Consider the following 13,965-nt stretch of genomic DNA (forward strand, 5'->3'; position numbering starts at 1 on the left):
GGCGGTGATGCTGCTGACCCCCGGCAGAGCGATTTCAGTTTGATGACCTGAACAAACCCTCCCGTCGGCAGACGTCCCCGCCGGCAAAAAGGCCGTGGCAGTCTCTGGTGGGCCCCTCTGCATCCCTCGGGAAGCAGAGCCGGGAAAGATGGGTCTTGCCCAGGGGTCAGTGCCCGAAGGGGAGCCGCAAGCCAGCAGGGAGATCTCCTTGCCTCCGCTCTCTGCAGCAGGCTTGCAGGTAGGCCTGGCTGCAGCAGCCCATGTGGCTGCTCTGTAATTAAAGAGTTGGGCACCATTAAAGAGCTTCCAGAAGATTATATGGCTTCAGATAAATAGGATTATGGATCCCTGTCCTCTCTGATCCTTACTCCAACCAATACTCAGGAAAACCACTTACAATAAACCTGTTGAAGAAGCCCTGATGTTTTATTAATCTGTCCCTGCTTTCATGGCTCCACAGAGAATGGGCTGGAGTCACAGCCCCTGGCAATGGCTTTCTTGGTCACAGGCGCATGGAGAAAAAAACAGCGATGCATCTCTCCTGCAAGAAACCTAGCTGAAAGTTGCCAACAATGAGGGTCATCGTGGGGCGGCGCAGATTTGAGGCTGGCTGGAGCCTGTGCTTGAACCAGACACTGGGTTTCCATCCATCCAGGCTCTTGCTCCACTCTCCCCATGGGTCTCAGGACTAAGAGCACAACCCAAGGCACTCCGTGGCTACTCGTAGCACAAGCAGCCGCATGCCACCTCCTGCACACAAAAGCCTTTATACTTGCACACACAACATGCTCTTACCATTATATTCACTTTTGCCTTATGTTTCAGTCAAGTGTAAAGAGCCTTTGGGTAAAAGGGTCAGAGACATAAGTTCAGCCAGGACGGCGTTGTACTGAGGAAATAATGCTGTTCCTCCTTCCTTAATGGTAAAGAAACCTCTTTGTCAATGTGGGTGCCAGTGGGTTTAAAGGGGGAACACAGAAACCTCTGCTGCTGTAAGATGGGGAGAAGAAATATGCCCAGACTCTTCATCAAGAAGCAAACCTCTCTCTCCAAGCAAGGGGAAAAGCCTCTTTCCTTTAACATCCCAGTCCGCAGGGTTCTCAGCTGCAAGGGGCAGAAGGGCCAAGGCCTGTGATAGCGATGGGGTGACAGCCCAGCATCACAGAGCACCAGCAGAGCCACAACAGGGGCAGCTTCCACCTCCCGTGGCTAACCGAACATGGATATCGCTGCTCTAACTGCAAAGACTCACCGATGAAACCAAGAGTTTCTGGTTCAGTGCTTCACCCAAGCTAACACAAGGAAGCCTCTTCTCAGGACACGCACTGTATTTATCCTCTGCGCCAGGCCAAGGAAGCTGAGACGGTGTCAGTTCCAGTGACTGTTTGCACAGCATGGGTGGCAGTGTCATCAGAAAAGGTCAAGCAAAGTAAACCTCACTTGTTTGCCTGCACTCTGAAGGAAAAATGCTTTGGCACATTCAGATAGGGATTGTGAAGTCCATTTGGAAGATTAGAATAGCTTGAAAAAAATGAAATTGCCTGCTCTGAGACCCTGCTTCTTTTTAATACTTTTAGTACTGAACATAACTGCCCCGGCCGCAGCTCCCCTGTCTATTGCTACTGCGCCTCTGCAGGCAAGGAAGGATTATAACAAACCTCCCTTTTCAGTATCACGTTGCAAATCTGCTCTGTCCCATCTTGGAGAGCTCTGGTAGGGAACCCCAACCCTGGCACTTGTGTAGAGCTTTGAAATGGACATTTTCCCCATGTCAGACACACGTGCAGTCTGTTACAGGCAATGTAAACGTTACCTCTGTTCAGAGAGTGTCGCTGCTGACCCTCTGGAGCCAAAAATGAGAGGTATGTCTCCAGGTGAGCAGTTTTGTGCTCCAAAAGAGACCTGAGGACAGGGGAAGTGTTGATGGGGTGAGGGGAGGTGATCGCAATTCGGAAAGATTGAGACGTGCCGCTGCAGCTGGCAGGGGGTGCTTGCAGTGAGGGGGGGAAAGGACAGGCTGAGCAGCACTGCTGCAGAAGAGGCCTGGCCACTACAGCGCTTGCAACACTTGAGCCGTGTTAGCAGCGTCACGTGGCTGTGAAAAAGGCAAATGCCACACTGCGATATAAATGTAGGAATCCTCCTACAAGACGTTTAAGACGGGAAGTTCCCCTCCTGCTCTGCAGAGGACCAGTGCAGGACGTAGTGTTAGCCAAGATGCCGTGCCCATTCTGGGGTGCCACCCCTCGAGCAAGATGGGGACTAACTGGGCTGGGTCCAGAGGAGGGCAGTGGGAATGACTGGAGAAAAAGGGGACCCTAGAAAAGGACTGAGGGAATTGGGCTTCTCTGGTCTAAAGAGAAGACTCTCATGCCAACAGTCTTTAGGCATTCAAAGAGCTGCAGGAGATGGGAAGGCAAGAATTGCTCTTCATTGCCACACTGGAGGGGACAAGGGGTAACAGATGAGTGCCTGGGAAGTGGCAATGTCACCCTCACTGGAGCATCTCTAAAACCAAGTTTTGCAGCCATCTCTTGGGACACAGATATGGCTGATTAGAAGGCAACCTTGGGGCAGGGGCTGAATCATATGATTATTGAAATGCCTTTTCAGCCTTATTTTCTCTGATGTTATATTTAGATTTATTTGCAATCTGATCGCAGCAGGAGACCAAAAGAGCAACCAAGTATGTTTAGATTGAACAAGTCTCAAACTGACAGCAGATAAGCCTTCCCGGCCTCACAACATTTGATACTGCAAATTCATGTGCATGACCAAGCTCATTTTATCAGTGCTGAGAAGTGAATCATCGACCCAGTTCTCATAAGAAAGAGACTCCGCTCTCCTGTGCTCCATCCTGCCTGGTCTTGCTGCCACTGCCTGCCTCTATACCCACAGAGAAAGAACTGCAAGTCCCTCATTGTGCCACCTTGCATTTGCTTTGCCTTCACCCTGCACCATTGTGAGCAAGACGTGCAAGACAAGGAGAGCAGCCCCTGGGCTTGAACATGTGCACAGCAATCCAGGCCATTTTGCAGCCTGCAAAGTGGAGGCTTTTGGTCCCCCCCCGCCAGACTGAGCCAGGAGGGTTCACAAACTCATCGAGGATGAGTGTTTCTTGAGGAATGTGGGGTGAATTGCCTAGGTCACTGATTTTTGGTTTGGTACATGCAGGCTCCGTTGTTACAGGAGGGATCATCTGCCTGGGGTTTGCCCTTATTTGCAGCCTGGAGAGCCGGTATGGGAATGATTCACGCTGTTAGAGCTGCTTGCTTTGGGGGTCAGGCTGGCTTTTTAGGACTGCCACCACAGCAGAGCTTTTACTTCAAGTGTGGTGAAAGATACCATTTGTCCTGTTTATTTTTCCAGCTTTGGTGTTCATATGGATGGAATATCTGGTTTCTGCCACAAGCCATCTTCCTAGCCACGAAGGCTTTCTGGAGCCATGCAGGCTCCATACTTTGGCCCTTCAGAAGCTCTTCATAGCAGTCCTGCCTTTATTTCTCCCCGGCTTTTCTCTGGACTCAGTTACCTCTCAGTATATTGCTCAGGGCTCGTTTTGCTTACTGTTTTGTGCAACACAGACAGAGGGAGCGACGCTGCGTTGTAGATCCCCTCTGCTCCTGAAGTCCCACTGAGAACGAGGTGAGAATGGAAATGGGGCTTTCAACCTAGTTCAGAGAAGAGGCACTGCAGTCCCCAGACAGTCCCTTAGGAGTCAGGCTGTGTGCGATGGCACAAGTAGTTACGTATCCAACACTCAGGCTGTCATTTCTGCATTTAGTTTCTGTGGGAACAATTCAAAACCCATGAAGAAGTCAAGATAGGACGGGAGGAATCCAGCAAAATGTCCTCTAGCAAAGGGTAACTTTCAAGGAAGGATTTGCAGATGTTGGAGCCTTTCTCTGCCCTCTGCTCCACAGCCCCGCCTCATCCGGGAAATCCGGCTCCCTTTTGATTTCCTTCCAGCGGCTGGTTTAAACTCTCTCTCACACACACTTCTCCCTCCAGCCACCTTCAGCTGCTTTCTATTTCCTCCTCCCTCCTGGGTGCTGTCTCCCAGCCAGGTACCCAGCACACCTGCTCCCACTGCCAGTGAGCAGCAGTGGGACTGGGAGGGGAGCCAGCAAGGAAATCACACCTATCTCAGCTCCTTGCTAAAACAAGGGAAAGGGGGGAAAGAGCTGTGAAATCTTCATAAATCTGCTGCCACAGCTCAAAGAGTTGTGTTGTGCGTGTTGCTTTGCGTGCAGCTACCCAGAACTGGTGCTGCATCAAATTAAATGTCTGCCTGCAAGCAGACACATTTCGTCGGTAACCATCGAGTCCAGATAGGTGCAAGCCATGCTGGAGCACTTGAGCGAGGTGCACACACGCACGTGTGCATGTGCTAAGGGAATGTATGCCACGACTTGTGCTTTTTTCCCCCTCTTGCTTGGGAAGTAGAGGGGAAAGTGAAGAGCATATTAATTGCATGTTTGCATATGGCAAGGATCCATGAATGCTGTGGTTTCAGTGAGCACCCTAATGCTATGTGGGGAATGAAAGGGAAGCCACAGAGCTCAGCGCTGCAATTATTATTCTTTCTGGGGTGAACTTAGGGCCTTGGATAGATTTAAATTTGTCTTGCAAGCAAGGAGCGAGTGACAGGCAGGGAAGCGGGGAATGCAAGACCTAGGGAAAGGAAAGCCTTGAATACAAGACACCAGACCCTAGCAATGTCCCTCTGTGGAACCCCTTCAGCCTCCTAGGAATGTGGCTGAGCTGCCTGCAGCAGGATTAGGTATGTCGGAAAGTAAAGCCCCAAAACAGTAAATGGGTACTATAACAAAAGATGAGAACTGAAAACTCACCACTTTGAAAGTAACTGATAAAGGAGGAAAAATCACCTTGTATCTCTTTCACTTCTTCATGGCAGGCTAGGAATGTTTCTTTGCCTTGTCACACACAATCTGCCCTCCCTGCTCTACACCTCGGAAAGAGCAGAGACTCTGCCCTTCTTTTTTGTGCTGGCAATGTCCCTGGAGAACCAGACAACTTTGAGAGTGACTAACTGAATGAAGAGGAACTTCAGTTTGAGTGTATCTCCTTCCAGCAGTTTGTTTACATTTGAAGACACTGTAAATAACTCCCTTTCAGGAAATTCAGGTGAATGGGAAGCTATAGAACAGCAGAGGAGGGTGGCTGCCTCAGCTTCCCATGCACTAATTTTTATTTACTCTAACAGGCTTCTAGCCTGCATGGTTGCAAGGCCAGCTTGCAAAAGGGACGCAGGCAGCCTTCATGGGGCTGCAGACAACCTGAAGAGTCATTCTGAGGGGGCTGTGTTGCCTCATTTCTCTTAATCAATTCCTACATCTCAAACCTTTTCCCAGGAAGGATGAGGGATATAGCTGCACAGCCAGTTTGCTTGAATTTTACCCCAAGAAGATACCTTGCATCAAGGAGTGGGAAGCAGATGGCTTTGGTGCAGGAGGGAGCTGAATTGCTGCTGGAACAGGACTAGCCGAGTCGGGGCAAGGAGACTGCAACAGCTTTGCTTTGACAAACTGCATGCACCATATGGAGTCAACTCCAAAACCCCAGTTACGCACATGATGACTAGGGGGAAATCCCCGCTGATTTGTGCCACTTAGCCCCTCGAGCATGGAGGAGGAGTCGGACACTCCACATCTTGGCTACATCCAAGAGGATCTGTCCTGATCAGAGCCATGCAGATCCAGCACACGCAGGCTGGTGAGGAGAGTGGGGGGACAGCATTCCCTGCCCTGCCAAGGGTTAAAAGCAAGGTCCAGATCCACAAGCAGTCCTGCCGAGGAGAAAAGCACAACCCAGCAATTCAGGCATGTCTCACCCCCGTTCAAATGACATTGTTTCAGTGCTGTCTGCCTCGCCCCTCACTGGTAATTACAGACTTTCACTACGGGGGAAAGAGAGACACGGCGGAGGAAACCTTCATTACAGACTTATCTCCTAGAGCAAAAGCAACCCCAGTGTAATGTCTGGGGCATGCTGCCAGGATCAGCCACCAAAGCAAAATGCTTACATTTAGGACAAAAATAAAAAGGGGAAAGTGTTAAGTGATTTGGGAAGATCAGAAGCCCACCAGGCTGGCTGCCGTTCAGCGCTGGGTGTGGGGAGCACTTTGGAGGAACTGGAAAGCCGCCCTGGTTTTAAGTGGTGTGGTTTGCATCTTACATTCTTCCTTCCTTCCTCCTTCTCCGCGTGCTTGTGTCCCCTGATGTCTGCGTGTGTCCCTTTGTCACCCCTGGCAAACACGAGTGGGCTGGGAAGGGATGGTTTCCCTAGGCTTCCTAGCTTGACATTCCTCAAAGGGGCAGATAAAGCTGTAGGTGTCCTTGGCTGACCCCTCACCCCTTTGCACACCTAATTATGATTTATGTTAAAGAATGGGTTTCTTGGATCCAACGCTGGGGGCTCCTTCTCACCTTGTCTATATCATGGGGGCCCAAAGTTTGAGCTCTGTTAGAAAGGATGCAGGAAGGATGCAGGAGGGCTTTTCTTCCCAGTAGGACACTCTCCTGTTACAGCCCATGACTGTTTTCCATTGCTGGGACCATCTCTCAGGGTTGGTGTTGACCTGCCCACAGGTGGCTGACACCTTCTCTGGCAAACACGGTCTCATTCCCGCTGCCTTCTTCCTCATCCCAACTTTCTGTCTGCAAGTGATGTAGATCCCAGCTAAGTTGCTGTTCCTACCCCTGGGCACTCACATGTGTGAAACTGGGAACCACTATCATGGCACGGTTAGCTCAGTGTTTGTGGGAGAGCTCATTTCAGCGACAGAGTTTTCCCGCAGAGCCCATTTTTGCTGCCGGTAGTAACACCTTGTTCTTGCAGGATCTGGGGTTTGATGCTGCATTAGAAAGATCCTTTAAACCTAGAGGCCTTGTCCCCAGGCAGCTAACGGCAGGGATGGAAGAGGACCAGGAGGAGAAAAGCATTCAATCAGATTGCTATTAAGATGTGTCTGGGGAACTGGCTGAATTTTAATTGTTCTTTCCTACTCGGTGAGTGAGCACAGGAAAAGGTTTACCTTCCGGCCTTTCCATTTGGTCATGTTGACATTTCCAGGCGGCACGTTCCTCTGATAGAGAGGTTTGACGTCAGGTGGGCTGATTAAAGCCTGCAGTGCCTCTGACTCATTTGCCTACGGCCTGCGCAAGGGGATTTGTAACGTGTCTCTTCTCTTTCTATCACTCATTATGGTTGGTTTTAAATAAATAAAGCTAAGCTCAGTTCACAACTCAGGGAAGATGCAGCTCGGCTCAGGCTCAAATACACATTGCCATGGCAACAGATGCTGTCAGGCGCATGCAGAAATGTCACTCTTAGCAGCAAACTCCCCTGCCCAGCTCTCCCTGCCCGAGTGGTGCATGGGGCTGGCAGCAGGAAGGCAGTGTGGAGCTGGCACTGCCCATGCTGCTTAGGCATGCAGCTGCATTTGGGAGCAGCCCGGTGCTGGCCTTGTTGCTCTCCCAGCCCCAGAGGAGCTCACCTGGGCCAGCCGGCTGCCCTCTCACTGAGCAAGGACCACATTGGGAGAAGCCCTGGTGAGCGGGGTTTGCAGAGCTCCCTGCTTGACTGGCATTTCCAGACTGAAAAGCCCTAGTGTGGCTTTGTCGACCTGCAAAAAGGAAGAGAGGGGTTTCCTGGGTCAACAAGTCTCATACAGCTGCAGCCAAGGATGTAATGCAACCTTCTTCATGCACTGATCGAGCTCCGAAATGGAGATAAAAATTATCAGCTGCCTTCCAGAAGCCCCACTGAACAAACCCCTCATGCTTGCTAGATAGATGCCCAGCAAGGAAACAGAGATGCAGAGAGATGTGGTTTCTCCAGCTGACTTGGGGGTAGATAGGTTAGGCAAGGCAAGGCAGGGCGGTAGGGTCCCTGGCTCCTCTGTCCCAGAGTACCTGTCTCCTTGGCATGCTGAGCACGGTCCCTTTGGTGTTTCCATGTCCTGTAGAGCTCCTGATTCATCCAGAGCTTGAGTATGGCAGCAGCCCAAAACGTGAAGCATGAAGCATGCCCAAAGGCAGCAGTGCTAAGGAAAAGGCTCTTTGAAGTGCTGAAGAACTCACCGCCCATGGCACTGTGCCTCTGCATCTCTAATGTCCACTGGTGTACAAGAGAAATGAGAGGTTCTGGTTTGTGTGGCAAACAGGGCTAACAGTGTTGCCAGATCTTTCTTTCTCCAGGCATCTCGGGACATTTAGCCATTTTCTTAAAGCCTGAGCACCTGGAGTCCTGGGAATGTGGAAACTTCTCACCTCCCCATCTCTTTTCTTAGGTGACTTCTGATGGTTGCAGGGAACTGGCTGAAAATGCACCCCCTGGCTATGACACAGGCAGGCAAACCTAATAAACCATCATTTACTGGTTTCAATCCTATTATTTTTAGGCCACCTCCATTGACTGAGCTCTGAATTATGGCTTTCGTTTTGGATCATGGGGGAGCACAACGAATGCGGGGAGGTACCAGTGTGCTCTCCTGCTGACCTGAGCTGCACCAAGAGGAAGCATATACCCCACTGGACACTGTGGAAGGGGCAGAAAACAACTTGAGCCAAGAATCCAGTCTTCTCACATAGATCACTAGGATTGAGGAATGGTTTCTAGGCTAATCCTCATCTTGTAGGTTTAATGCTTCCCCAGCTGGGGTGCAAAGTCATTTTTCTACCACAGCTGATTTGAAATTAACATTACCTCCCATACAGTGACTGTACCCTGCCACATCAGGGAACTTAATAGCATGAGAAGAGTTTGAACATGTGAAATGTTTTTATGACTGCATAGATTGAGCCACATTTCCATGACAAATCACTGAAATCTGAGAAATCTAATTTACAACACAAATTCCTTTCTTTTGTGTGTCTTTCCCAACTCAAATTCAAGTCAGAAACTCTCTGGGTTCTGCAGTGACTGTAATCTAGAAAAACTGTGGGTGTAAGAGACGAAAAACAATTGCATGAGGTCTCCAGGGCTGGTCCACAATGACTCCAAACCCTAAATTGCTCATCCCTTGAGCGTGGTTTACGACTGCAATGGATCCTGGTGGAGCTGTGTAACCAGCACTTAAATAAAGGGGAGGCAGCAAGCCCTCCTGAATCAGTGGCATCTGTTCTGGGAAGGGCTGACCCAGAGACAGCCACAGCAAGAAGGTACTGAAACCCACTGTCTCCTCCTAGAAACAGAATTGAAGGTCACAAAGTAAAGACCCCTGCAACCAGTGCTGGCCTCTGATTAAAAATAAATCCCTTTCATGCACAGACAGCGGTTTGAGAAGGGGAAATACTGAACTGTGGAGAAAGCTTGGAGAGCTGATGGCTGGGCATCTTGGAATGGAAACACAAGTGACATCAGTTCAGGTACAGCTCTATACCCCCAGCCATTGGCATCAATGCACAGGCGTGCTCCCTCCTCTTACACTTAACTTCTTTCACAGTAAAAATGATTTTTATGGTGCTTTCATCTGGGAGAAAATGTGAAAGCAACTCAGTCTTAGGAACAACAGAGATGAAAGGCCGCTTGGTGTCCTACCCATGCCACCTCTGGAGCCAGGAAAACCACAGTCCTCTGTGGACAGTTGGTGCTTTGCCCTAGTACAAGGATTAGCATCATTATTTCCAAGTGATGGGGGCTGCCACTCTCTCTCACCAGAATGATAAACAAAACCAGCACTGTGGTATGGTCCTCCTACCCCCTGTATTGTACTCTCAAGGCTAGCAGACAGCAGAGATATTTGGGCACTTACAAGGCTCATTTCTTCATTTAAAATGCACTAGAGAAAATACTGGTAAAACACATTATAAGATTGGCCCACATAACTTATTGCTGTCAGTTATAACTGAGAAGGAACTGTGAGGAAAGGATCTGACATTTATAGGGGTGAAAACATCCTCTGTTATACCATGCAAGGGAAGGGCATGGCTTGCAGCCCCACGAACCCTTTGAAGAAGTCAGGTTTTCCTAAAGTACCTGAAGCAGGGGATTGAAAATGGAGAACCATTAAAAAACCTCAGCACCCTAAAGTCCAGACCAAACCAGAAACGTTCCTCATGAGCTAGTTAATATATAAATATACTTCACATCATATCTGTATTTCTGTAGGAGACCATTAAATTCCTGGGAAGCAGCCAGTGCTGGCCCCTGGCAGAGGCAGAGCTACCAACTGAGGGTCGCTGTGGCCCCAAACAGCAGCTCTTATGATCCTGTCACAGACAGAAAATCTTGCAGTATCCTATACAAATATTAGTCCTGGTGCCAGCGAGTAGTTTTGCCTGATCTTTTGCCATCTGATCAATCCCATGTAAGCCACTCTTCCTTCACTGCAGGCTGCCATCCTCTCCTCCTTGACCAGATACCCAGTGGATTATTTTTGTCTTGGATCACATAGTCCCAATGTTACAATTACATGCTGACCTCAAAGACTTGCTTTTAAAATTACCCTTCTTTAGCAAACCCTCTGTCTAGTGGGTTGGGTGGTTTTTTTATTTTTTATTTTTATATCTAAATGGTTAAATAGTGGGTGTGGTTGAGGAGAGAGGAAAAGAAGAAAGAGAAAGAAGCAGACAGAGCAACCAGAGGGGGAAGGGTTGTGAGGGTCACAAGTGTCCTCCTCAGGATGGGGAAGTCCATGTGCTCCAGAGAGGAGACGCTTGGCTTCCTCTCTTTCCTCAGCAGCATCTTCTTCTGGAGGGTCAGTTTTCCTTGCTGACAAATGTCATTTCACCACAGAGACAGTGGCAGTCCCTTTTCCTCATGGTTACAACTAGGGACTTATTCTTGCAGTCACTACCTAAACCCAGAGACCCAACAAACCAGTGTCCTTCAGACATGGCGTGAAAATTGGGACTTTCCTGTAAACACTCACTGATGCTGAACATTTTCTAAACAAAAGAGAAAAGCAACTCTGAAGTGCTCTGAAGGGCCTAAAGGTGAACAGGCCTAGGACAGCAATAAGCAGACACAACTGCAGATATGTTCACAGTGAAAACCACATAAGATAGGTGTCACCTGTCCATGTTGCTGCTCAGCTGACAGTTCCATCAAATCCTTGCAAAACTTCACAGAATGCACAGAAACGTCTTCAGAAGAGGAGAAATGAGCATCTTCTTTGAGGATGGAGAGTAGGAGGGAATAGGACATCAGTCTGTCCTAGCAAGGAAAAAAAGGGAAGCAACTCACAGGCTGACAGGAGAAACTTTCAACTCTGCAGCAACATCTCACACCCAGAGTGCTCACACAACTTTGTCAGTTTGCTACACACTAGGGCTTTTCCTCCATGCTCTAAATAGCTTTAAAGCCCAGCTGAAATGATTTTAAAGCTGATTGGAGCCACAGTGAATTGGCTCTGAGTGATACACGGAGTTTTGGCTGGGCTGGTCATGAAAGCTGGCCTTTAAACAGCCTTCTGTCACCTAGCCAGTGGCTGTGCTTCCAGCCACCTTATCCTTGTGATGGTCTCCTTCATCTTCAGGCACACATATTGCTTCCATACTGTTCTGCAGACCTTGTCTTCCCCTAGCCTCTTCTGCACATGGGCTATGTCTCAGTCCTGACAGGGTGAGCTTTCATCATGTCAAATGTCACCAAGAGTAGTACTTGCAGAGGAGACCAACAAACAGTGCCCCAAGCTGCAGGTATTTGAGAAGGCACCTGTCACTCCACGTGAGCCTGAACCCCTGCTCTGTGCTGTATGTGGCTCTGGGTGGGGATTCAATTGTATAAGACAGATCTGAACACCATCAGACTGGAAATGATCTCAGCATTTTTGGTAAAGTCAATGTTCCAGGTGTTTGGGAGGGGGGTGGTCCTCTTCCCTTCATTCCTCCTGCAGCTCCCCTTGGACACAGCATCTTTTCCCCTTCTCCACATTCTACACGGTTGTGTTGGGGTGTTGCCTTGTGCTGTCACAGAGCTGGCCTCACCCATGCCTGCAGTGGCTGCATTTTACAGTGGGTGAACTGATTTTTGGTTTGAGGAGGGTTTTTTTGGTCGATTTTGTGAAATGCTTTTGAAGCCTGTGAAACTGAAATGGATTTGATACCCACTGGAAGAGACTACAGGCTGGTTAGCACAGCCCAGGCTGGGGCAGAAAGTAGTATCAGAGCTCCAGTTAAGCGATACCTATAAATGGCGCCGAGGGGCACGATAATGATAAGCAGGCATGTGAGGACTCACCACTTCTCTCATTTGGATTTAAAAAGTCAAATCCACCTACCGACATTTGCTGAGTAGTGTTTGTTTCACTGGTATCAGTCAGCAAGACATCAGTCAAAGGTATTAATCTCTGAAATAAAAAAATACAAATTTCAAACTCTGTTCTTTTAACGAGCTCCAGTAAATTTGCTCCCTTTTGCAGTCCTGGGGTCAATCAGTTAGCGACTGCCTAGGGAGAAGCTTAATTAAGCTCAGATAACACAACAGAGGTTTCACCCCCTTGCTCTCCCTCTGTACACATCCTCCTTTACACATCTGGATAAAAGCTTCGCTGCAAAGCCTGGAGAGAGCAATTGCTTCAAGCAGAGAGTCCCCGAGAGCACATCTGAGCTCCCAAAAAGCATTGCAAACTCTTGCATCATGCAGAGGCAGGAGAAGCCAGAGCAGCTAGGAAGTGAGAAGATCCACTCTGGCAGCTGCTGCCACAAGGATAAGGTGTCACTGGGAACAACAAAAGGTGTTTTTACTGAGGAAACGTGGTGCCATGAGTTATTAATCTTGTAGCAGAGGCAGGAATCCTAGGGCTGCTCAGATGGTGCTCGCAGGAGCGAGCCAGACATTCAGGACTAGTCTGACAAATCTGGCTCCAGCTGCCCGGCTTTATTAACGACAGAAGCCCCCGAGGGGTGGGATCCAGAGGCATCACAGAGATTTTTTTCCCCTTTCCTAAGCACAAAAGACAGAAGTGGAATGTAGCTGAGGAATGCTTCGCCCTTGGAAGGGATGTAATAAATCTCCTTGGATGTGATATTTGGTTTATTTTGTGGGAGTCATTCAAAAGGAAAATGCAGATTGTGGGGCTTAGCGCTCAGCCTATGCTGGCAAAGGATTCCCGACAAAGAATGTCCATTGGCAGGGAATTTCCTGACTTTGCAAGTGAGCAAACGCCTCTTTTTCGGTTACTCTAAAAGCTGTCTTGCTATTATATAAAAGGTTGCTATAATGCAGGCTGTGATCGGTTCTTCTCCAGATCCACCAGAAGAAGGACAAGTAATAATCGGCCTCATTTGCAGGAGGAAAGATGTGGGCTGTGCTCAAGAAAGTGCTTTCTTCCCAGGAAGGTCTCCTGGGCCGCAGGGGGCTGCTGGGGAGGCTGCGGCATCCCGATCGCTAGAAGCATTTCACGCACGCGTCAGGCGCTGCTCCTGGGTGACTCCACCTCGGAGAGGGAGGGATGGCTTCAGTGACTTCCTGAAGTCCCTGCCAGCCCTCTGGTGATTATTACTGTATGATTATTATTTAACAGTGGGAGTGCCGCCTTTGGGATAGGCACTTAAGGAGGATTCTGAAGGTCACTGGACCTAGAGATAGGTTAGCAGGCAGAGGTCAGGGAAGAAGAAAACAGAAGGGAACTGATGCACAAATGGACTTGATTTACCACAGAAGCATGGCAAAGAAAAAGCCCAAAGGTGACTGTGGACCTACTGCTGAGCAAGATGAGGCCAGGCTCACTGACAGAGGTGGGCAGGGAGGAGGGAAGGGATTACTTCTGGGGTCTCATGTCTATCAGTGAACTCCTTTGGGAGGTCACGACAGGGGCCGGACGGATGGCAATAAACCATCTGGGAACCCTAAACTAGGATTAAAGGCAACCTGGTGGAAGAGAAGCAAACTGCCTGGAGCCAACCACAGCTGCCTGCAGCGGTTCCACCCTTAAGGGAATCACCACAGGGAAAGATAGAGGGGGAAGTAGAGCTGCAGGACACTCAGGCAGGGGTG

This window comes from Pelecanus crispus, chromosome 6, assembly GCF_030463565.1.
Source record: "Pelecanus crispus isolate bPelCri1 chromosome 6, bPelCri1.pri, whole genome shotgun sequence".
NCBI lineage: Eukaryota > Metazoa > Chordata > Aves > Pelecaniformes > Pelecanidae > Pelecanus > Pelecanus crispus.